The sequence below is a fragment of the Quercus lobata genome, chromosome 5 (genome assembly GCF_001633185.2).
Source record: "Quercus lobata isolate SW786 chromosome 5, ValleyOak3.0 Primary Assembly, whole genome shotgun sequence".
NCBI classification, from domain to species: Eukaryota; Viridiplantae; Streptophyta; class Magnoliopsida; order Fagales; family Fagaceae; genus Quercus; species Quercus lobata.
Genome location: NC_044908.1, coordinates 18,351,666 through 18,377,310, shown reverse-complemented (window position 1 = coordinate 18,377,310; position 25,645 = coordinate 18,351,666). Strand labels below are relative to the sequence as shown.

Sequence of the window (25,645 nt, the reverse complement as noted above, 5' to 3'; positions counted from 1 at the left end):
TAAAATAAAAGAAAATTAAGTATAATTTCTAGAGAAAAACATTCAAGACGGGGGAGCTTGAGAAGCAATCGGGTCCACAAGAGACGAGCCATCTGCAGTAGACAGATCAACGGCCGGCTGGGCAACTGGAGTCTTCGAACCGTCCAGAGCAAGTTGAACGACAGTCTCAGTGTTGGCATCCTTCGCCCCCTGCTCAATAGTGTGGACGGACTCACTGGTCTCTTCACTAACGGTGTCATCTCCTTCGGGCGTCGGTGGGACAGTGTCGTCTATTGTAATCTAGGACAAGTCCAAATCAAGGTAAGCAGTTCCCACCTACTTCAAGCAATCGTCAAACTCGTCACCATAGTAAACGCTGCATGTATCAAAGAAGGGATAAAAGACACGGAACTCTGCCACTGTGTTAGCCTTGGCCTTGTCCATCTGCTCATAGAGAACAGCCAGTTCCATCGTCAAATTGGTCTTTGCCTTCTCTGCCTCCTCCTTAAGATAGGACTCTTCCTTCAACTTAGCAAGTGTGGCCATCAGCTTCTTATTAAGGGTATGGACGACCTACTTGTACTGTTCCTACTCCTTGTTCTCGATCTCCTGACGCTTGCGGAATCGTCGGATCACCCTTTCGTTGTTAACACACCTATTCTGGAAGGCCTTCATACGCATCAATGCCTGGAATAAGGAATGACAGTTAGAACAAGAATGTAAAAATTACAAAGTATCATAAGTGATGAAAACGTACCCTAAACAATTCATAGAGACTAGACACCCCCAAATCTTCCAAGGAGTGCTTACCACAAGGATTCAGATCTGTCTCCTTGATGATCGAATTGACCATCTCGATGGCATAGTCTTTATGTGTAACTAGCCTTTAGATGGGATCGGGGGCAATGGGACCCTTTCTCGTCATCAGGCCCTTCCCTACTCCGTGATAAGGGGGGGGGGGGGAGGGGGCAAAGAAGACTTCCACTACTTATCCCTGGCAGACAGGCTCGTTCCCTTCTTAGGCGGACAATCATCCTTGGTGTCACTCTTTCTCTCAAGGACCGCCTTAGCTCCCACCTTGGAGGCTGACGGTAAAGACCCACCTTGCTATTTACGGGTAGCCACGGGCTTCCTCACCATTGCCCTTTGTCTACTTGTGTCCATCGCTGCAAAAGGGCAATGAAGAGCGTGAGAAAAGAGGGCAGATGGACCAAATAAAGTACTAAAGCTATAACTTACGTCAACGGGAAAAAGCGTGCAACTGTCGGGCCACGGGCGTCGATTCAAGACCACGTGTGTCAAGGGTAGCTAGATCCCTCCACTTCCTTTCCTTAAAGGGTATGGCCCAAACCCCTCGAAGGAAGCTCTCTTGCTCGTCGCAAATCTGCGGACGAATTTGAGCTGAAGACAATAAAGAAATATGTTAGGAGCTTCATCAAAACAAAGAGCTAAAGCAAAAACAGACACCAATGACCCACCTGACTCCTTTACAATCCCACAAGTGTTATCAAAACCATTGGGCATACTATCCCATTCCTCGGGCCTACAAACCCAATCCGTCCCTTGGACGAAGAAATAACGATTCTTCCAATTTCTATTGGAGTCAGGCATATTTGACACCAACCTAAGTGGCATCTTCCTCGCCAAGAAATGGTAAATCCCCTACGGAGTCAGGCATATTTGACACCAACCTAAGTGGCATCTTCCTCGCCAAGAAATGGTAAATCCCCTACGAAAAGAAGATTTGCTGAGACTTATAACAATAAAAGAACTCGTTGAGGGATAAACAATGGTTGCCACCACTAAGTTGACCCCATATCACCTCCGCGCCAATGAATATTCTCCACGGATTGGGAGCAATTTGACTGACAGACAAGCCTAAGTACTTGGTGAGTTGATGGTGTAGCTCCGTCAATGGCAACTTCAACCCTATGGTAAACATAGCGTCGTACATGCCGACATCTGCAGTCCTCTCCGAGTAGCACTTTTCAAACTTCCTTGGCAAACAGATGGGGATGTTCTCAGGGATTTGGTATTGGTCTCGAAGGGTGCTAAAAACCTTGTCAGACATTGTCAGGTTAAAATCATTAACCGTCCATATTAGAGGGAGAATAAAAGGTCAGGAACGCCTGTCCACCTGGCATACTACCTCAAATCCCTCGGACTGATCTCCCTTGTTAACCCTCTCTCCCTCGTCTTCCTCATCTCCCTCATCATATTTGTTTTCTCCTCCCTCATCATTTTTCTCATCCTCCTCCCGTTCCTCATCTTCCTCGATTGGAGTGGGTAGATGGTTCCCTTTCTAGGGACCAAAGGACAACTTTCTCAGGCTCACGCCCTGATGGATAGACCTTGTCATAGCCCGCACCCTCACGAACTGATGACGACAGTTCACTCGTCACTTCTCTATCTGACATCTATTCACCTACAAGCGAGGAAGGTTTTCTAAGAGCCTATTCAACGAGTTTCTAAAAACAAATGATGGCTACCCAAGAAAGTAAAAGATAAAAATGACAAGAAAAGAAACTTACGAGAAGAAATGGACGGCGAATCGGGACTACGGGTTCCTCGGAAGCAACGAGGTCATGAGCGACGAACAATGCAAACAAGAGTGTGATAACTCTAGTCTCAAAAAAGCTTTCAAAAAGAAGTAGAGTAAAGAAAATGAGAGGAGGGGAGAACTATTTATAGAGAAAGGAAGCATGGCATACGAAGCAACGCCAACCAGCCCATATCACATGTCGCCTGGCATTTAAACTCAGGGCTACTTAAGCCATTTACTAACACCTTCTTCAATAATTCCCTAATTAATGATCATAAATACCCATGTTACTCCACAGCCCATCAGTTAAAATCGACAGAGCCATAGAGTAGGGGGCAACTGATAAGGGTATTTTGACTAAGGATTCAATACTCCTGAGTAAGCCATGGAATGAAACTATCGACGTTTATGGATCCGTTAGTTTCACAAAAGTAGATGGAGGATAAAAACAACAGCGATGGAATGAAAGGCGACAAAGCCACACCAAAAACCTAACGAGGTGAGTAGCCGACGAGCCAAACAAAAAACCGACGGGTCCAGCGTGGCTTTGCTTGGCCCACACAAATGTTCATATAAGGAAACATCTTACTTGTCACGCAAAATAAACCCACTATTGATTCGTATCTCCATCATATAGAAAGACACCCTATAATCTTGGAAACCCTAGTACCAGATCTTCTCCATAAGAAAAAATCCCCACTCTCAAGGATCTTTACTTACTACTCACCACTAGATAAGCACCAAACCCTTTCTTTTCTAAGGTACATAGAAAATCCCTAACTCTCTCACTATAGAGTTCTTAGAAGTTTCTCATTTATTGACTTGAAATTCGGAGGGTTTTTGGCCGGTACCACATTGGTGCCTCCTGTTTGGTTCTATTGTTCTTATTCTACAGGTACCCATTGGAGTGATTTGGAGCCTACAACTCATTGACGATTTCAACACATCATCAATGCCCACGTACTAGTATAGAATGCCTAGCCCGCAAACTCACCAGCTGTACAGGGCTTTGCGATTGGTGCGTCATTATAGCGAAAGCTGCAAAATGAACCAAAGAAAGTGCTCAAGGAATATATTCTAAAAAAAAATGTTCAGTTAGCAATTAGCTATTTCTTTTTAGAAGAATTCTACAGAAAATTTATCACACACTCATCATCACATTATTTTTCTAGTGGACCCAGTAATAATTAGCTTCAATTCAAAAAATAGCTTAATGAGGTGATACATTAAAACCAAGGGTTAATTTGTTTGAAAACGGCCTTGGTTGTGTTATGGTTTTATAGGAAAATCCTAGTACCAAAATATGTCAAAATTAGGCTATTTTAAAAAAATTGTGTTAGAGCCGGGTTTGGGTCAAAAGCTACTCAAAGCGGCTAAGGTTATGAGCTAACTCAAAGATAATGAGTTGATAATCATTTTTTTTTATATGTTCTACACCATATTGAATTTCTAAATGAACTTGTTTTGCTGGAAAATAAATATTTGCGCTTTCAAAATAAAGAGAAATTTAACCCAATTTGGAATTAATTGAAATGAGTGAGATGTGTCAATTTGATGTTGGCATAACTTTGTAGTCTCTGAAATTTCAATCGACTAAAGCTCAATTTGCTCGACTGAAATCAGATAAATAGTAAACCAACTTGCTATACTGGCTATTTGACATACTTTTCTCTGTATATACAAATCCTTGCTACAGAGCGATGGTAAGAGGCCGCCATACAAAAGTAGATCTAAGAGCCAAAATTTCCTTGAGACAAAAAGATCTCTCAATTCCACCCCTTTGAGTTTTTCTCCTTGTGAGATATTTTTTTGAATTCCTCATTGAGAATTTCTTGCCTTGATCTTTAACTATGATATTAAAAAATGTAAGTATTCATCCAAACCACACAAACTCTAAACCTTTGTTACAAAGTCCAAGGATAGAAAACCTTTAGAGAGTTATTTGGTGTGTGTACACACAAAATTCGTAAAAGATAAATTACACGATCACGAAATAGTGTAACAAATTATCAATTTATATTGATTTGTATATGTGTGAGTACAATTCTCTGTATGACTCTTTACAATGAAAGAATACAATAAAACTCCTCTGATTCTATCTCTAAAGAACTTTACAACACGAAAGGCTATGAAGCTTAATCTTGAATTGTACTTTGATGTCTCCAAGTTGGATGTGTGATTGGATGTATTTGAGCTTTGATTTGAAGTTGAGAGTCGTTGGCTTGATCTCTGTTAGGTTGAATTTACTCAACTATGTTTTGGCTTTATTCCGTGCCAAATTTGCTTGTAATTCAGCATTTAGAAACATTGTATTTAGGTGGGAATAATGTAAGGGTTTTATGTGAGAGAGTGTGAAGAATTGATCAAGTGTGTGCATCAAAAGGCTTCTTACAACTAGATCTTGCGACTGGCTCGCGAGTGGTGACATGACAGAATTTAGCACACGTGTGAAGCATGCAGGAAGTTGAAGGGTCAGGACAGCTGGATCACTACAGGACAAAAAGTACAGTTTGGCCATTTTGTTATCTGGCGACTAGAACTCGCGACTCGTCCCAGTAGCGAGTTACTCACCAGTACACCATGTTTTGCAGAAAAATGACTTTTCACATTCCTTCTCATACCCTACTATAAATATCCTTATACCCACGAAATGTAGAGAGCTTTCAGAGATAATTTTTAGAGAAAAACCTAGAGAACAATAAGATTAATTCATCCACAATTTTATACATTTGATTCTCCTAATTGCTCTACTCTTACCCTCTCCATTGTCATACCCTTGAGAGGATCTTAAGCCAAATCCTTACCTTACCACATTCAGAACAATGAGAAGGCTATTGGTGTTTGGGAAGTAGTTCAAGAAAGAACCAATTCATTTTGGTTGATACAATGGGTTTATTGCGGGATCCAGTAAGTTAGAGAAGATAAGGTTAGGCTTAACTCTATTGGAGCAAGAAGCTCGGAAGGCTTAGGTGCATCGGGTAGATTAGGCTTGGAGGGTCTATTACTATTCATGTATCCCAACTGATTTTCTAGTGGATCATTTTACAGCTTGGAGGGCGGCGAAGAGGTTTTTCGCCGAGTTTTTTGGTTTTCCTCTTCGATAACACATGCCGGTGTTATCTTCTGTTTGCTTCTCTCTATCCCTTACTCTTTGCTTTTAATTACGGCTGAGTTGTGATTAAAATATGGCATAGAGTAGTTTGTTTATTTAGGTATAGCTTATATTTATTATTCCGCATATATATTGTTTGAATATATGTTTTTGTTGGTATTTTTGAATTTGGGGGTCTAAACATTCACACGTGTTTTACACACTTAGTGAGCTTTCAATCTCGAACAAATTTAAGGAAAACCCCTAGTTTGATTTGAAGAAATGGAAATGAGCCTTGATTTTGAAGGAGTAAGGGTGCTCTTTTGGACTTAGAGATGACTTTCTATTTTGACAGAGTGTCAGTAGGGTTTTTCTCTCTAAGTTTCTCCCCCTTTTCAAATTTAGGGCTTGTTTGGATGGAGGGAAGAAGGAGAGGGAGTGGAGGAGAATAGAGTAGAATTGATTGAAAATAGGCTAATTTTGGACCAAATTTACTCTACTCTACTCTACTCTCCCTCCTTCCCCCTCAATCCAAACGAACCATTAAGAAGCCTTTATTTATAAGCAACTCAATAGCATTTGATTTGGAATATTCTCTAAACATTTATTGAGAATTAATTACAAATTTAAATTTGAATTTAAATTTGGTGTTGAGGATTTGGAACCACTGCCTAGTATTGCTAGTGATGAAATGAACTCCAAGCTCTTACAAGAATTCATGGAATGGGAGGTACAGGCTGCCTTGAAGAAAATGGCCCCATTGAAAGCTCCTGGCCCTGACAGAAGGCCTCCATAGTCTAATTTCTAAGGCAGAGAGAGAGGGAGTCATTCATGGTTCTGGCTTAAGCAGAAGAAGCCCCAAACTAACCCATCTGCTTTTCGTGAATGATAGTTTGTTATTTTGCAGGTTTAATAGAAGTGAATGCCAAAAGGTGTTGGAAATCCTAGCACAATATGAAAGCTTATCGAGGTAGCAAATAAATAAGGGGAAAACTGCCATCTTTTTCTCTAAGTCCAATGAGGCTACGAAGTTGGAGATTCAGGAAGCTTTAGGAGTTCAAGAGATAAAGCAATTTGTCAAATACTTGGTGCTACCATCATTAGTGGGGAAACACAAAAAAGCTAGCTTTGATTACATAAAGGAAAGAACTTGGAGAAAATTGCAAGGATGGGAAGAAAAATTGTTGTCTCAAGTAGGAAGAGAAATCTTGATAAAGGCCGTAGTGCAAGCAATCCCAACCTATTCAATGTGTTGCTTTAAACTTCCTCTTGATCTTTGTCAAGAAATTGAAGGCTTGATTCACAAGTTTTGGTGGGGCCAAAGAGGTGAGCTAAGAAAGATACATTGGGTGAAATGGGAGGAGATGTGTGAGCCAAAGTTGGAAGGTGGCATGGGTTTTAAGGAATTATCCTTGTTCAATGACGCCCTCTTAGCAAAACAAACTTGGAGACTCTTACATAATAAAAACTCTTTGTTCTATAGGGTTTTTAAATCTAAATTCTTTCCAACTAGTTCTATCATGGAAGCTAAAGAGGGTCAAGGGGGCTCATATGCATGGAGGAGTATCTTAGTTGGAAGGGAGTTATTCAAAGAGGGGCAAAGTGGAGGGTGGGAAACGGGGAGTCAATCAAACTGTGGGGGGATAGATGGTTACCTTCTCTTAGCTACCCATCTTTGCAAGGACCTCTAGTAGCTGAATTACAAGAAGCCACTGTTAGCTATCTCATAGACCCAGCCATACGCTCGTGGGATTCAGCCACAATGTTTAGAGTGTTCAGCCAAGACGAAGCAAATAAGTTCAGAAAATCCAGCTTAGCCGACAACCTTGCGATGATGCTCTGTTTTGGCCTTATGTGCAGTTTGGCATTTATTCAGCCAAATCAAGATACTACTTCCTAAAAACTGAAGTCCGAATGTCATATCCACCAAAAAATCAAGCTTCGGTGCAAAGAAGATCACTATGGAAAAGGATTTGGCAGATGGCAGTCCCGTGTAAGGTGAGGAATTTTGTTTGGAGAGCTTGTCGGAATGCTATCCCAACAAACTCAAACCTGGTGCATCGCTGTGTTATTGAAGACTCAACTTGTTCTCTTTGATCACAAAGTCCTGAAGATGCATTACACTCCTTGTGGTCATGTCTGGGTCTAAATCTAGTCTAGGAGGATGATCCACAATGGGCGTTTAGGAGCACCACCAGGTTTCAATCTTTTCCTCAAGTCTTACTTCATGTGTTGGGATCAGGTTGCAGTGGTGACCTTTTCGCAATGCTTAGCTGGAATATATGGTTTTGACGAAACAAGGTTAGGACTTCCCCACCAGGTTGGCCATTGGATCAGATAGCTCAGCAAGCCTATCAGTCCCTCCAGGAGTTTCGGTCAGCATAACCTAGGAAAACCATAGCAGCAACACCAGCTCAGATACGTTGGTAGCCTCAACCGGTGGATCAAGTGAAAGTTAATTTTGATGGACCGGTGTTTAAGAATGAAGACAGAGCAAGTATTGGCGTGGTTGTTAGAGATAATCAAGGCATGGTCATGGTTTCTTTATCAGAAAATATCCCTCTCCTACACTCAGTTGTTAACCTGGAAACTTTGGCAACATGTAGAGCACTTGAATTCTCCCTTGAGCTAGGCTTCGACAAAGCAATTCTTGAGGGTAACTCGATCATCGTCATTGCCGCATTGAGGGATCCTTCTCCTTCTTTAGCTTCATATGGTCTGCTACTTTAGGATGCCCAAATGATGGCATGTTCATTTACTTGTATTTACTTCCAACATGTTGGTAGAGTAGGGAATAATGTTGCTCACAACCTAGCTAGACATGCACGTCATGCCACTGGTTTTTCAGTTTGGATGGAGGATGTTCCTATCCAAATTTTTGCGGCTTACCAGGCGGATTTGCCTATTACTGAATAAAAAACTTCAAGTTCTTCTTTCTCAAAAAAAAAAATCCATGTGAGTCTTTTCTTCTGACGTTGCCACATGGCTTTCTTTATTTAATGTTGCCGCATGGCTTAGAGACCCATGTCATTTATATGTAAGTCATGGTAACTCAAAGACTTGACATGTGGCTTGATTTTATTTGCTGATTGTCTACTATTGACACGTCATCAAATGTAAACCAATTTGACCACAAGTATTTGATCATGATTAATCAAATGTTTGTAAACACATCATAAAATTTTGATGTCTACAGTGTATCAAAGTTCTGGGATTGTTGGAATGAGGTTTGTTCATGGAGGAAGTTCATGTACACGAATTCGATTGTTCTAGGGTCACTGCGTTCGTAAGACAAGTGGGGCATTTATTGAGGTTACATAGAGTCTAGGACGGGAAATGTTTTGTAAGTATAATTGATTATAATTGTTTCTTCTCTAGTGGATTTTTAACGAATTTGGATCATCTATAGTTGTTTTAAATTTCAAAAGGCGCTTCATCGATTTTTCAATTTTCACTTCGTCACCCAAATCTCTAAGTTGAATTTATAGCTTTTATTATTGTTATTTTTAGATTTGAAAATTGAAAACAGTGTTTGGATTATCCATTTTTTGTTACATTATTTAATCGCTGCTTAATCAGTTTGGGTGTAAATCCAAAATTTCAAAATTGGAACAAATAGAGCCTAAGTAATAATCACTCTAATGCATTTTGCATACATATTTCATGGTAGATGGTACTCACCCATCAATCCATCATCAAAAATAAATTCATTCACAATAAAAATTGTGTATTAAAAGCTATAGAAGTACGTCCCACTCGAACCTAATTGAAAAAGTGATCCAAACATGAAATAAGTATATCAGAAATTTTTTTAAAACTAATGTAATTAATACTAGATTTTTTTTTTTTTTTTTTTTTGATGAGAAATACGTGGATTTTATTCATAATGAGAAAGAAACAAAGCGTCTTGAAACACTAGATATTTGGCCTAGAACATATTGCATGGAAGGAAATTCTGACTGCAAACAAACCTAACTACCTAGCAAGGGCAGCAATATCTGATTCAAGCTCTAAAGAGGCCGCTACAAGTTGACTGTTTGAAGTTGTCTTATTTTGGCCTCTTTCATAAGCCATCTCCAGAGTCAAACATTCCTTTATTTCTACCAATACTTGACTCATGTCCGGCCTTTGGATTGCCACAGGTGGTACACATGACATGGCTATCTCCACAGCTTTCCAGGCAGAATTTTTGTGGAATTCTCCATGTAACCTTGCATCAATAATGTTTTGAATATCCCCACTTTCAATTATAGGATAAACCCAGTCAAGTATGTGGGTGTTTTTTTCAGGTCCTTTTATTATTGCTCGGTGGCCTGTAATTAGCTCAAAGAGGACAATACCATAGCTATAAACATCACTTTTTTTGTTAAAGTTTCCAGATGCATAAAACCTGTATGTAAAAGTAAAACACATGTTATTAGATTTGTTTGACAATCCCAAAACTACTTTTCTTCTTTTTTTTTAATTATTATTTTTTTTTTCCAGTTATATGATTATTGCAAGAAAAATGCTTATTATAACGGAAAAAATTCGTTGCAATAACATTTGTCTCACTGCAATAGTTGATATAAGTTGTTGTAATAAAATTTGAGGTAATAGATTTGTGCAACAAAAAGTTCCGTAGCATAAACTTCAAATATTTTAATGACAATTTTGATAAATAATATATATATATATATATATTGTTGCAATAATTTTTTTTTTTTCTAATATCTTGTAATAATAAGTTATTACTTCATAAATTTCATTGCAATAAATTGCAAATAATCGAAAAAAATAAATCAATTCAAATTATTGCAACAATATTTTTGCTGTAATAGATAAGTATTTCATATTTGTCATCACAATAGATTGTAAAATAATTGATATTAGATTATTACAATGATATCTTAATATTTTTCATTGCAATAAATTGTAAAAATAATTTGTATCAAATTATTGTAATGACCTCTTCATTTTAAATTATTGCAAAAAAAATTTCTAGTGTAGTAATGTATTAAACCCTCTATTTCTTCATTTTAATACCACTATACCAATTTCATTAAGTTAGAATTAGATGTAATAGATTTATTTTTGATGTAGTGGATGATTGATAGCCTTTAAAAAACTCCAACTAGTGAAAAAAAGTGAGGTGTGAGTTGGAATTATAAAATAAAGAAATTTTTATAAAAATCACATAATATCACGAACATTTCCTCTTCAATTAAGATTTTAAGAGTACCCAATATATATTTTTTTCTCTTTTGTGCAAAATGGAGATATTTATGTAGTGCAAAATTTTAACATAGTAGGGTAAATAATTCTATTTGAAATTATGTACACTTACTCAGGATCAAGGTATCCAAGTGTTCCAGCAGGACGAGTTGACACATGAGAATCACTTTCTGCTGCGAAAGTCCTTGACAACCCAAAATCAGCTATCTTTCCTTCCATATTTTCATTTAATAAGATATTGGTAGTCTTTAAATCTCTGTGAACGATAGTTGGCTTGCAACCATTATGCAGATACTCCAACCCTGCAACTCCACCAGTAAGCCATCTGTAATTTAGTCATGTAAACAAAGAAATAGATATTGGAGTGGAATAATCATGTGATTAATATGTTTCCAAACCTTGTGCTATATCCACCGCAATTTGAATTCTCTGATTCCAGTTCAGGACATTCATATTGGTACCTAAAGCCAAAATTTTTTAATTTCTCTATTTTAGTTAGAGTCTTTATGGAAGTCAACCTTCACTTTGTAGTCAGACCAGAAAATAAAGGGGTAACAATGGAATGGAAGAAATAATGACCAAGCAACCGAAAAGGTTAAGCCTATGGGTTTTGAGTCCAATTTATATAACATTAACCAGTCATTCTTTTTACTAGTATCTAATATGGAACTCTACTAATTCAATGTGTGAGCCTACTACCACACGTAAATATTTCCACAAATCTTCCTCTTCATGTGTGAACCTACTACCAAGCCAATTGTGGCACTTCAGTTAGTCTCCCCCTTAAGCATAAGCAATTTTCTTAACAATCTAATTATCATGCGTTACACTCACCAATAGAGTGCCCTTTACTCAACCATAGGAGTCTTCCTTGCACAACCATTGGAATTTCCAACATGCACCTAGTAAAACCCTTTTACTAAGCCATGTATGGGTGGAGCTGATATGGAAGCCTTCCACATTCTACTTGGTGAGACCAAAGAATTAAATCTTTTTAGGGCACTATCGAATTAATTTAAAGTCTTTCCTTACGTGAGAGGACCTTTGGGTAAAAGCCATCAAACACTTTGTGTTATTGTCTATTTATAGAACGACAGTACTTCTTCCTTGCTAGATAAAGGAATACCTTTCTTGGTAGATAATGAATACTTTTCTTGGTAGATAAGGAATTTTTTTTTTCCATACTAAGAGAACATAAATTAATCAAATGTCTAAGAATTTGAGACAAAATGCAACAATTTGGAGGCACGATAAAATCACTCTCCTTAAACAATTATTACCCTCACTTGCTAAAGGCTTACTACAAATTTGTGTGAGATAAAACAAAGCATATTGGATTCTACAAATAGTGATTTTGGAGAATACATATCAATAGGATTTCTAATATATTTTTTTTTTTCATTATAGGGAATAATGAGAGTTTAAATAATAATAGATAGATTATGGAAAATCACAAATAAAGTTTTATAACTATTAGAAAATAGTTGGAAATAATGTCCAAACATTCACAAATGTTTTAAATATGAAGTGGACTCTTGGAAAATATTTTGCACAAAAAAAGTATTATTCTAATATTATCCTCCCCTAAATCAAAACCCTTGTTCTGCCATTACTTGGATATATAAATATCTAACACAACAAACATATATCCTTATCTTTATTTTGAATAGACAAGAAAATGAGGGCAATTACACTTTACACCCTACACCCTAAACTATACCTCTTTTTACGCTTACACCAAAAAACCATCCAAATGAACACTTATCCCCTTAAACTATACATTTTTTTACACTTACCCCCCCTAAACTATCAATTTTTTTTACACTTACCCTCCTAAATTATAAGAAGACACACTTCCATAAACAATTACCCAAGAGAAGGGGTGCAAAGTATTATACGAGTAATAGTATAAGGGGGTAAGTGTGCATTTTCATAGGTTAGGCGAGAAAGTGATACATAGGTAATAGTTAAGAGGGGCTAATTGTGCATTCTTATCATTTAAGGAGTAAGTGTAAAAAGGGGTACATTCTAGGGGAGTAAAGTATAATTTCCCCCCAAAAAATGTTTACCCAAGGCTTAAATTGCCTAGTTTATTCCTCCCACCCTTTCCTCTTTTTTATTCTTTTGTTCATCTCACCTCCCTCCCTTTTCTCCTTTTATCTCTTATCTAGTCTCTCAAATCAGTGTATCACGGAAACATCTCCCCATTCTTGGATTTTCAAGGTAAATCAAACCATTTTGTTTGGTTTTGGGATTTTTTTTCCCCTTATAATAAGAGGCATTCGAAAACAAATTCTTCATCATGGAAGAATCTAGCGGTGCCCACAAGGCTCTTGCCCACCAAAGGCAATACTTGGTTACATTTTTATAGGTGGCAGTCATTGTGTTTCATATTAAGAGCAAACAATGTGCACACTGAGTACATGAATTGGCTAAATTTACTTTCTCGGTGAACTCTATACCAACAGACTGCAGTTATGGTACTGTATCAAAATCTTGTCCTAGGATAATCATGCTTTTATTTAATTTAATAAGTTAACAAAGGCCGAACCATATTTGTCAGTATCGTAAGATATGCATATCATATCGTATACAAAAAGTTTCATGCCGTAAGGGCACATCAAAAGTGCTTATGATACACAAACATATGCTTTTAAATGAGTTCTTTTGTTAAAATTTGTGTTTTTATTTAAATTCAACAAGTTGTTAGACTTGTTTTTAACACAATTATTAGGTTACTTCATTTAGCCTAATAAAGTAACATGTTCATAAGTTTTTTTTTTTTTTTCCCTCCTCTTTATCCTATAAAATTTGGGTTACACACTTACACTTCACTTTCATATTTACAATTTTCTTTTCTATACTATGAATAAGGTATTAACTAACAATATAATGATGTTTTATTTTTTTCATTATTGTTATAAGTCTAAGAAGCTAAAAGGTCAAGAAGAAACATAAAATAAAATAAAAGAACAAGAAGAGAGAGTAAATGTTGATGATGATGAAAAAAATCAATGAAGAAATAAATTTGTAAAATGATGAGCATGATGATAACATTGCATTAGATGGAGTTCATTAGGCAAAATGATGAATGTAAAAATATATATATATATATATATATATATATATATATATATTTCTTTTAGTCATTTGTAATGTTTATCACTTTTGAGTTTAATTAATTTGAATATGTATGTTATAAACACATGCTAATTTGATTTAATTGGTTGAATATATTCCAAATTTATAATGAATATACTATTTATATATGTATATCTATAAACTTCTATAAATTTATTAAGTGTTTGTGTATCTTACAATACACGATACAGAAAAATAAAAAATCGATTAACGATACAATTCATGTTTTGATAACAATGGGCTGAACCATAAATGAAACACATGGAATAAATTATTGTTTATATGGTTATACCTGATAAATGTTGGTGTAGGTTGCCATTAGCCATGTACTCATAGATGAGCGCTTTGTTTTCACCCTCATCACAGTACCCGACGAGAGAGACCAAGTTTCTATGATGAACTCTCACTAAGATTTCTGCCTGCATTTATGGACGGTAATCTGGTTTAGCTTAATGAAAATCTTCCATACGCATGTCTCATACTATCATAGTTTCGATACAAGATGAAAATTTTAAAGGGTCTGGTTAATGAGTACCCTTAGGACATTTGTTAATTGACTATTTTAGGAACGTCATAGTACCACTTTCATAGGAAATATAAAAAACTATCAAAAAAATGAATTGTTTTTTTCTTTCCCATAAAAAATTTCTTTAAATAGTTTTCTAAAACAATACTCTTAGGGCATTTGTTAACTTTTTTCAATTTGAAATAATTGAAAAGAATACTATGGTCTCATATTTAACCTCTGCCCGAAATTCCTTATAGCCTTGGTTCGATGATGGAGAAAGCAACTTAACAGCAACTTGAGTTTCTTCCAGAGTTCCCAAGTAAACTTTTCCAAATCCTCCTCCTCCAATAATGGTATTGAAGTTATCAGTTATTCTCACAACCTCAGAGTAGCTATATTGTTGATTCTTCGGTTTGATGTTGGATTCCACGGCCATCTTGCTATTCTTCAATTTGATGTTGGATTCTGTAAACACCTTTACTATCATCACACGTAACTCCCAAAAATGAATATAAAAATAAAATAGAATAAAGAAAAAAGGAACTTTATTCAATGTTTTTTCTATTATAAAAATAAATAAATAAATAAATAATTTTATTCCCTTAATCTTGAATTACTTAAATCTATGTTTATATAAATACTACTCCACAAGTGTAAAATCCCTAGTCCAACCATCGTATGCAGTGATATCACCTAAATGGAGACCGAAATCGCCTATTACGATCTTTGAGCAAATCTAAGTACACTCAATGGCTGATCAACCTTAACAAGCAACTAGGCATCTAGGCCTCCTAAATTCAAATTCTCCGAGTTTCTAGAATACTCTACCATATAAAATTCTTTTAGTTTTGATCTCTCATTTAAAAGCTATCTATTCAAAGACAAACCCTTGAAAATAGTCCGGGAATATACTCCCTCCCTTTCACATAAGGATGGATCTCATCCATCATGAGATCTACATCCATGTGAGAGGGAGGAGGTATACTCTCAGATTACCTAATAATTTTCCTGAAAATAGATGTCACATCAGCTATTAAAATGAACATGTCATTAATTTTTGCACATAACCTTGAAAATAGATGTCACATTAATTACTAAAATGGGCATATCACATTTTTTGTGAATAAATTAAAAAACTCAGATCTGAACCCCAATCTCACAGCCGCTCCAGCACCAACACCAACGGCACCAAACTTATCTCCAGCAAGATCTCAGTGCTAGAATGAATAGAGAACTTGTCGGCATTTTTAAGTGACAGAAAAACAACTGATTTTCTAGAACCATTATTAACATACTTTTGTGCAAATTATATTTCTCAGGTTGTCGCATTTTTCAATTGCCAGGGTTTTGTACCAATTTTTTTCTAAGTTAAAAATTTGTACCCAATTGAATTCACTAGTATATCATCATATTTGCTGAGTCGGTGGATTTAATGATGCGTTCTAGGGTGAGTGGAGTCCATACTTGTAAAATGGAGAGATCAATTTCACTGTGGGAACTCTTAAGAAATTCCTAAACACTTCGTCTTGCTTAAAATTATATCCATTGTAATAAAAGGTTCGCTTCTATAAACCAGGTCTAAAACTAGTTGGCAAGAAGAAAGGGATTGGGGTTCGGTTTTCAGATCAGAAAATGCAACTCTTTCACCTTCCAAACTCCTCTACTCGCCCAACTCTAGCGACATACCTCCCTAATCGAACCCGCCGCCAAGTTTTTTGAAGTCCTAGCACCTCAACATCGCCAGAGACAAGTTTGGTTTCGTTGGTGTTGGCACGGCAATGAGAATGGGATTCAGATATGACTTTTTTTTTCTTATTAAAACTAATTAAATTAAAAAAATGTGACATGTACACTTTAATAGTGGCATCTATTTTAAAAAAATTTCCAAGAATTAATGGGTATAATATGAATCATTGATTTTTAAATAAGATGTGAAGATTAAAAAAGATCTATGTGGTAGAGTATTCTAGATACTCTAGAGAATTTGAATTTGCAATGTTATCTTCATAAAATTTTGAGGAATGTTTGTTAGAAATATGACAAGTCAACTGTTTTGACATTGTGATCTAACAGAAAGTGCTTAAAGGGATTAATTTATTACATTACACTAGTTATAGACCCATGTAACTTGTGAATTTCTTTATAAACCTTTTGTAAATTATTATTGTTATTACAAGTGTGTAATCTTGTTTATATGCAAAAATACAATTAAAACAAACAAAGTTTAGTTATAGAATTAGTTGTAGCTTCTGACTACAACTTTACTCAATAAAATAAACAATACTACATATTTTGAAAATCTAACCATTGAATTGTATGTTCTTTATGCTCTTAATATACATGTCAAATTTTATATCAATCAAATATTATTTATTATATGATCTATAAGCTTATATTTTATGTATAATTTTAAATTATAAAAACTTGCAATTTAAAGTTTAAACAATTTATTGATGATATAGCTATTGATCTTTAATTTTCTAGAAATTTTGTAAGTAAGGATGATATAAGAAGAAAATGTAATTCAATAGTAGATTTATCAAAATTCACCTCCAATAAAAAAATATTGAATAATGTTGAATCCTAAGGCTATAACCAATTTTGTAGTTAAACTTTGTTGAAAATAATCACAATTACACAGTTCAACTTATATCATTTTTTGAGAAAATGTTCAAATTATACATGGTATTAGCTTACATCTTTTCTAAAATATGTAATGGTTTCTCATTATATATATATATAATTTTAGAGTTTCGACTCTTTAGTTTTTATAGCCAATAATTCACTTGTCAAAAAAAAATAAAAGTTAGATGGATAAATGATGCAAAATAGGACTCCAATTGAAATCTAATTTAGAATTGGATTTAGACTCTTCGATTTTTACACTCAATAATTCACTTGACACAAAAATTAAAAATTAGATAGAACATATAACACAAAATTGAGAATCCAATTAAAATCTAATTGGATTTTCTATGAACTTTAGCTTTTAATATGTATAGGTTATTTGGAAGGTTTTTTAATCAACCTTTTAAGCCAAACATTTTTTAACTTATTGCTTATTTTGAACCATTTTATTTATATATTATGATTTAATAGTTATAATGGGGGAATGAGAATTTGAACTATAGATATATTAGTTGGAAACACCATAAAGCAATAGTGCTCTTGGTTTTTTGAACCATTTAAGGGTCTCTTATTAATGTACACTAGCCGCAGACCCACGTGATGCGTGGGAATATATAAATATTTTGTAATGGGGTATAATATATAAAAAGTATCAATCATTTCAAATATATATATATATATATATTTTTAAAGATTTCTACATGTATTTTTTTTTTTTTAATCTTTTTATATCTACAAAATACAAATACATACAATTATATTTTGTATGCTTGATTAATATTCTTTTCGAGGTGAACTATATTTTTCTAACTTCTGTTGTAGTGTGTTATATTTGATATACAACTAAACTTTATAAGTTTCAAATTTATTATTCAAATTTCTCATCTCTTAAGGAATAAGAAGATTATCATAATAATAAAAATTTATCACAAAACTACAATGTTATCTTAACCAAAATTAAATTGAAACAAAAAGGAATAAAAGACAAACTTTATAGTAATTTACTACTCAAAATTTATAGGCATATTCTAAAAGACAGACTTTGTAGAATGTGTTTTGACATAAACTCAAATTCCTATTTCCGAAACAAACTTCACATTCAGTGCGTGATCCAATTTTCATTGCATAGAAATGAGTATTTGTAGGGAGGATACCTTGACGTGCTCTCCACATGAAAGTTGGCCTTATTTGGAACCACCGTTTGCCATGAAAACTCAAATTCATTTTTAGTTCATACAGTTTGAGACCATGAAAACTCAAACCCATTCATCATGAAATCCCAAAATTGAATTACATTTTTTTTTCTAGTAATGAGATGGTAATAAATAAATAATAAGAATAATACAAATAACAAAACTCATTTTGAGTTCATCCACTTTGGACCTGGGCTACTAATGTTTGCCTCTTATGTGCTTTAGTTTCGTCTGCAAGCTTTGTCTCTTGCACTAATTTGATTGGGTTTTGGTAGATGGACTTGAGTCATGATTGAAAGAACAGGAAAAACACTCAAGAAATTATCCTATTGAAGGTCTTACCAATCAATTTGTGGAGAGAACAATTGAAAATTTATAAAGAAAAAAATATGACAAGTGAGGAGATGAGGAGGTTGTTATCTATTGATGACTGTCAGAATTCCATATAATTGCGGCATGTGAAGAGTCTAGGTTAATGGAGAGACATAAGGTATAATTGGAGAAAAAGTAACACTATAATTTAAGTAGAGGCTCAATAAATGTCAATAGATAAATCAAAAAATAAAAAAAAATGAATGAAGATGAATGATAACATGGTGCTGATGTGACTTAACTGGAGCGTAGCAACAATAAATGCTACGCTTCAGCTTTTAGATATATATAGATGTACTTTAATATTAATGAGAAATGATATGTCCACAACATTTTCACAACATTTTTACAACAAATCCTAAGTGGCAGGTTGTTACTGATTGTTATTATTGAGCAAAAAGGTAATCTCAATGGTAGGTTCAAATTTGAACCAATAATAACTAACCACTTATGATTTGTTGTGAAAATATTTTCTCAATATTAATAGAATATTTTTGGATAGCTTATATGGACTTTTGAAAATGAAATGGAATGGAATAGAATGATCATAAAATTAGTTTGGGAGTTCATAAGGGAATGGAATGTAATGATCCTAACCTTTCTTGAAATCCTATACAAACTTTTGGACACTAGTTTTTGCCAATTTGACCATTGTTTTTAGGGCTATCCAAGCAATCTGCCAGACCAACCCACATGAAGCACTCAACCGAAACCAATCCAACAACTTCAGTGGTTGAAGGTGGGTCTTATAGCCTTCCAAAATTGACACCAGCGAGTCGAATGGCAGATGTCCTCCAGAACTCGAGCCACCTAATGCAACTGTGACATAGCTTCAAATCCAAAGACATTTAAGGTGAAATCCAGTGGAAATCCACTCGTATCAATGACGAATTAAGTCAAATACAGTGAATATCCACCATATCCGATGAGATCTCCACCAAATCTAGCAAGATCTCATTGGATTTGGTGAGTTTTCCTTCGTTGCTCCCCCTCTCTTCATAGTTAATGGTTATCCCGAATTCAACTACCACCTAACGAAAATCTTATCCATTCGATCTGATCTCCTAATTGGTCGGCAATAGATCTTGTTCTTCTCCACTCGATCTAATTGGGTCAGGTGCAAGTTGAGCTCAAAACCCAACCCAGACATACTCATAGACAACCCTAATTGTTTTAATAGAGTTCTAGATGGTGACTAGTTGTGGATCATTGGCATTAATTAGAAAGTTTGGTGTGTCCTAAAAATCATGAATAGTTATGTCATGGGTTCTAGATCTCTTATAAATAATCTCAACACTATGGAGTGCAGTAACAACTATAAAATGAAGGACATACCTCGTCTTTTCCTTTTGTAGATAGCCAGAGCACAAAAAATGAGAAGAAGGACCAGGACTACTAGGGACGTAGCAGCAAGTGAAACAATCAGCCCCTTTATCTTCTTCTTCTCCTTCTTCTTACATGGAACTGGGTAACAAAGATCTGAATTTTCGCCAAGACTTGCGTATAGGCAAGCAAGTATTTTTTTTTTTTTAGGAGAAGATACGTAAGTTTTTAAAATTTAAATAATGCTGACAAACGGAATTTCCTTTAAAAATACAAATAAAATCAGATTTACAAAACAGATGAACAAATGAACATAGACCTTGGTCTTTTTGGCGTGTTTGAAAAGCAGTTGCAAAGGGAAAGAGGGAGAGGACCGTGTGAAAAACTTGAAATTACAAAAACTAAGAAGCAGAGGAAAATGAAATAATATATAGTTAGGATGAAAAACTAACCCCAAGACCAATAATCCATTTCTGGACTTCTGTATAAGAGCCTCTGGAACTGTACCTTTCAGCTGGTTACCATTTAAATTACTGCAAATATAAAGTAAAATAGAATATCTCAATTCTCTTTTCTTTTTTTTTCTTTTTTTACAAGATAGAATTCTATTCTAATATAATCTAAGTGTATATGTGTGTGAATTTCCTTCCTGGAGACTTGAACCCCGACCCTTACCCCCCACACCCCACAAGCACTTATACTTGTGAAGTGACTATCACATCAAAGATGTGCGGTGGTTAGAATATCTCAATTCTTATCTGTAAATTTGTTGGTTTGTTTTTGATAAGCAATTTGTTGGTGTGTGTTGGAAACACTTTTTCAATTCTTTTATAAGTATAGTAATCCAGCCTGATTTTCCTACAGCCCATTCTTTTCTCTCCTCTCCAGCATTGCTTTAATGGGCTGGGGTCTTATATATGGGCTTTTTAGCCGTTTATTATAATGATTTAGGGCCTCGGGCTTTCAGCTCGTTACTTGCTTAGCCTGCTTCCCGAGGTTTAACCACACAAAAATAATAAAACAAATAATAAAACAAAATAATAAAACCTTTTCATTTTTATTTGTCTACACACGAGTGATCATCTCCATCACCTCCAAAAAGCTGATCAGAGTCGTACAACAAATTTCATTATACTTTTCCAATAACTAATAATATGATAAATTATAATTTATGTATAATAAAAGTAATATTTTTATTTAGTAATCAAAGAAATGATATTTCCATAATCACAGTATATGATCTCAACAAGAAAAAAAATAACATTTGGTATGTTGTAGCATTGTTGGAATATAAAATCGCTATCTTTGTCATTTTTTGGCAAGGAAAAGCGACTTAGAAAGGCTTTTTTTTTTTTTTTTTTCTTGAGTCTCTTCTAATTTTGAAGTGCATCATTGCATCAATACAAGAGGCATTCTATATTTTAATCTTGTGATTGAACTGTCTAGAAATCCATTTGCATTGAGTTCATCGGTTTTGAAGGTGTGAATCGATCTTCAATGACAACAACCATACACGATTTTATAACTTTGTGCGATAATTCTAACCTTGCTCTTAAAGCTATTTATTTGTGATTTTCGTATTAATATTGTTTGTTGTTGTTGTTTGTTTGTTTGTATTTTTTTTTTTTTTTGGGTAGAAGAATAATATTGAATGTTTTGTGACAAAAAATCATGCATCATTTAAAGCTCAATAACTTACAGGGTCTTCAAATTTGGTAGCTGAGCTAAAAATTCTGGTACGCTCCCATCCAAGCTATTGTATGATAAATCCCTGAAATAAATAATTAAAAAAAAAAAAGTTCACATTTACAATAAAGTTAATGTAGGGACTCGATTCGTGACAACCCCAAGATGATATTGGGCTCGTACGTAAAGAAAGCCCAAACAATATCATTTGTAGAGTATGGGTTTGAAAGGCTAGGCCTTGGTCACCGGACGGTGGTTTGGGTTGGCTCCAGTCAGTGAATCTCGTCCATGGAGTCTAGGGAGCTTTGTGCTCTTGTTATTCTCCTTATTTCTAGGACACCATGGTTGGGAGGACTAGTTGTCCCCCCCTCTCACACTGCCTCTCTTAACCTTTTATACGGGCATTTACCCTCTCACCAGCGTCCACGTGTAAGCTCAATTTTCTAGGGCTTAAGACTTGTCCTGTCAGCCCATACCTAGAGTGGTTGGGGGGTGATTGTAAAAACTGAAGAGTATGGTCCTGTCAGGTGCAGAATGTTTTATTGCAGTACTGGCAGCCTTTTACTTGGGCTATTTCCGCACTGTGCTCACTCTTCCTTTTAGGGGCATTATGGGATGCCGAGCACAAGTTCGTCCTCGGCCATTTCCTTAGGCCGTCCTTGACTCCCATGGTGCGTCCTCAGCCTTATCTCTCCTCGGCATAGGCCTTGGGCCTTAACATGAGATGGGCCGGGGTTATAAATTCTCTGACCCCACAGTTAACATTTACAATAGTTTTGGGTAAAGATAGCTCTTTGGCATGAAGATAAACTATTTCATTTACAATAAAGTTAACATTTAAGAATCTCACATTTAATTAAACGACTTGCATAAAAGCTTAGGATAAAACTTAGGTAGAATTTTTAGTGTAATACATTAAGTTTTTTAATTAACTTTAAATATATCCTTCTCCCAAAAAAAAAAATTAAATTAAATATATTATTACATTGATCAATAAAGGAGAAATAATATTTTTTTAAGAAAAATTAAAATCAACGGAACTATATATTTATATTTAATAATAAAAAATTAATATATTACACCTAAGAAATTATACCTAAATTTAATTTGCAAGCTTGGTTCTTGGACTTGAATATAACATTTAACACTTTTTAGGCAGTTTAAGACATCGCTTGAACACTTATACATGTTAAAAGTGAATTGATTTCGGCCAACTGAGCGTGCCAGCGAGCGAGAAAAAAAAAAAAAAAAAAAGAACTCATCTCAGTCCAACTTTGTTGATCAAAGACTAGTTTTTCCAACTGTTCCTTGACGTGGAATTTAATAATCACACGTGCACTGGCAGCGGAACTCAATGCTAAAATAAAATCCCATTTTTACTTATTACTTACAAGTACTGCAGTGCTGTGAGGTTGGAGAATGAAGTCACTATCTTCCCTGTCAAGTTGCTTGAACTCAAATTCCTGCTTGTAATTTATCAAAGAAGAAAGAGCTGGTGTCGTTACCATAAAGAGAATTTATAAATTCACACACACACCACCCACACACACAAAAGGGATTGTGAATATTCCATCAAAATGAAACAAGTGCAGTGAAATTGCAAAAAGCACCAGAGAAATTCATTTTTGCTTGCATATGAATAAAAAAAGAAAAAAAAGAAAAGAAAAGAAAAGGGGAGCGTAATTTATCTTAAGCTTGTTCCCAGTAAAATTTCTGCAAAGACAACTTCAAGCAAATTGTGTATCCTACCCAAAAAGTTGTATCGCATTTAAATATTTAACTTATAAGCTAGAGGGAAATCAAAGATGAAGAAAGACATATATCTGTATTCTTGCATTACTGAACTGAAGAGATTACACGTATTTTACTTTATGTAAAATTTAAGCGAAACTACCTCAACTACTTACATGACAGATTACTAACAATATAACAAACTCTCTTACTACGTACTAACAGACTTTTGATTCAACAACACGGCACCGTTTGAGCAACATTTATATATCTATTACTAGCTTTAACGAAACGATGTGTTTTGGTCTTTAGAGTTAATGAAACAATGCGTTTGATTAACTTTGTTCTTCAGACTTAATGAAGCGGTGCATTTAGCCTTGTCATCTTCAACAGTTCTATCCCTTCAATTGATAGTTAAGTTCCAAGAAGAATAGACAGGATTGAGTTAGTTAGTTAGTTACACATGTTGGGATTAGGATAGAATTAGTTAGAGCTCATGGCACATGTAACACCATATATAATCACTTGGGTTAATGGGTTATATAGAGCACATGCTTAGTTAGGTAGCCAATAGGATTGAGCCATGTGTGGCCAATAGGAGTTTGAGTTCTGTAAATAGTGCATGTAACCATCAATTGAGATATCTTAAAGAATAAACCAATTATTTGGTTATTGCATTTCTTCTCTCTCTTAATATCACAAATTAAGTATAATTTGTAGAGTTTGGATTATTGTAGTGAAGAGAGAAAAAGAAAGAGGCAAATGTGTGTGAAAGAATAAAGAAAACAATGAGATTTTCTTTAACTATGAGACATACACAAGGGGAGAAAAAATTGGGGTTTTCTCCAAAACAACGTATTTTTGGATAGTACAACCACAAAGAGTTGTATCTAGAGTGAGTGGAGATCTTAAGTGAGTTTGTATTATTTTTTAGATAGAAATATTATTGCATTTGGTGTGAATCTCAAGTTACTCATAAACCTAAGAGAATATTGTAATTGATTTTATAATAGTGGATTTTTTGGGAGTGTGTTGAAATGGTTTTTCCGTTCAAGGAGAAATAGGTTTTCTACATAAATTATTTGTGCTTATATATGTGATTGATATCTTAGCTTGGTAATTTTAGTAATAATCTTTTTTTTGGAGATTGATTAAAGTTGTTAATTGATTTTCTTAATTCACATAAGACTAGATTGATACACAACACAATGCTCAGCAGTAAGTATGCCTCGAGAAGTTCTGTATTTGAAAATTTCCTTATAAGTTATAACATAGTTATTCTGATCCAATTTTACAGAGATTAGATATTCGAGAGTGACAGCATAGGTGTTCACTGTGAAGCTGGCTGGTGATAATTGATTTGAATTAATGGTAGAGTTAGTAGATAATGAAGCCATGGTTGGATATTAAGGTAGCTTTGATACCATGTTAAATTGTTGATAGAGATGACTGATGACCGAAAACCTAGAGAAAAGCAAGACAGAAAACAAAGATGAAGAAAGGTTATCCGTTTCTTTGCATTGCTGAACTGTAGTTTATACTTGTATTATTGTATATACTGTGAGCTATATGTCCAATCTAAACAAAACTACCTCAACTACTTAAATAACAAATTACTACCACTTCTAACAACCTAAGTATAAAAATCACATGTGACTAATACAATCTGCAAAACTCAAGGTACATGTACATGATACTTCTTCAACTCATGATACAAGAGCATGATTTCCTCTTCAAACGTAAAAGAGATGACTGCGATACCAACCACCCTTAACCAACCGTCAGAATTAACAGTTCTTTTGAAATGTGATACTATCAGTTTTTGTGATGGTCCAACTTTTGTAATGGATTTATATTCGAGAAACTTTTTTGGTTTAGAAAATAAAAATATTAATTGAACTTAATTTCATTGGTTTAACATGTTTTGGAAGAGCCAAAGGCTATATAGTTGAATTGGCACCTCTTCATGTACAAAATACTTAGAGGTTTAAGAGGGAAAGAATTTGAGCTATAGAATTAGTTGTATATTATAATTATCTCTTAAAAAAAAAAAAGTTTTGGAAGTGAACTCACAGTGTAATGATCCTTGGAGTATTATCTGAACTGCAAGTTAAACCATTCCATGAATATTTATGTGGAACACATGGGTCTCCTTGCCAATCGTCTCTAGAGACCCTGAACGTTCGTTTGATGTCCATGATTGCAGTAACTGTTGTTTACGAGAAATATTATTTGAG

At 34.8% G+C, this 25,645-nt stretch overlaps 1 pseudogene across 1 annotated transcript in view; it reads right to left on the bottom strand.

Moving 5' to 3' along the window:
• Positions 1-25,611, bottom strand: part of LOC115990110 — a 91,383-nt pseudogene extending 65,772 nt beyond the window's left edge. Inside the window, exons 1-10 of the transcript XR_004092146.1 lie at positions 25,482-25,611; positions 23,069-23,140; positions 21,691-21,762; positions 20,444-20,524; positions 20,004-20,164; positions 14,711-14,940; positions 14,260-14,386; positions 11,225-11,287; positions 10,939-11,128; positions 9,592-10,002 (exon numbers count right to left, since the gene is read on the bottom strand). The product of XR_004092146.1 is annotated as a probable LRR receptor-like serine/threonine-protein kinase At1g51810 (transcript). The remainder of the gene's footprint in view (positions 1-9,591; positions 10,003-10,938; positions 11,129-11,224; positions 11,288-14,259; positions 14,387-14,710; positions 14,941-20,003; positions 20,165-20,443; positions 20,525-21,690; positions 21,763-23,068; positions 23,141-25,481) is intronic.
• Between the last annotated feature and the right edge of the window lie 34 nt (positions 25,612-25,645).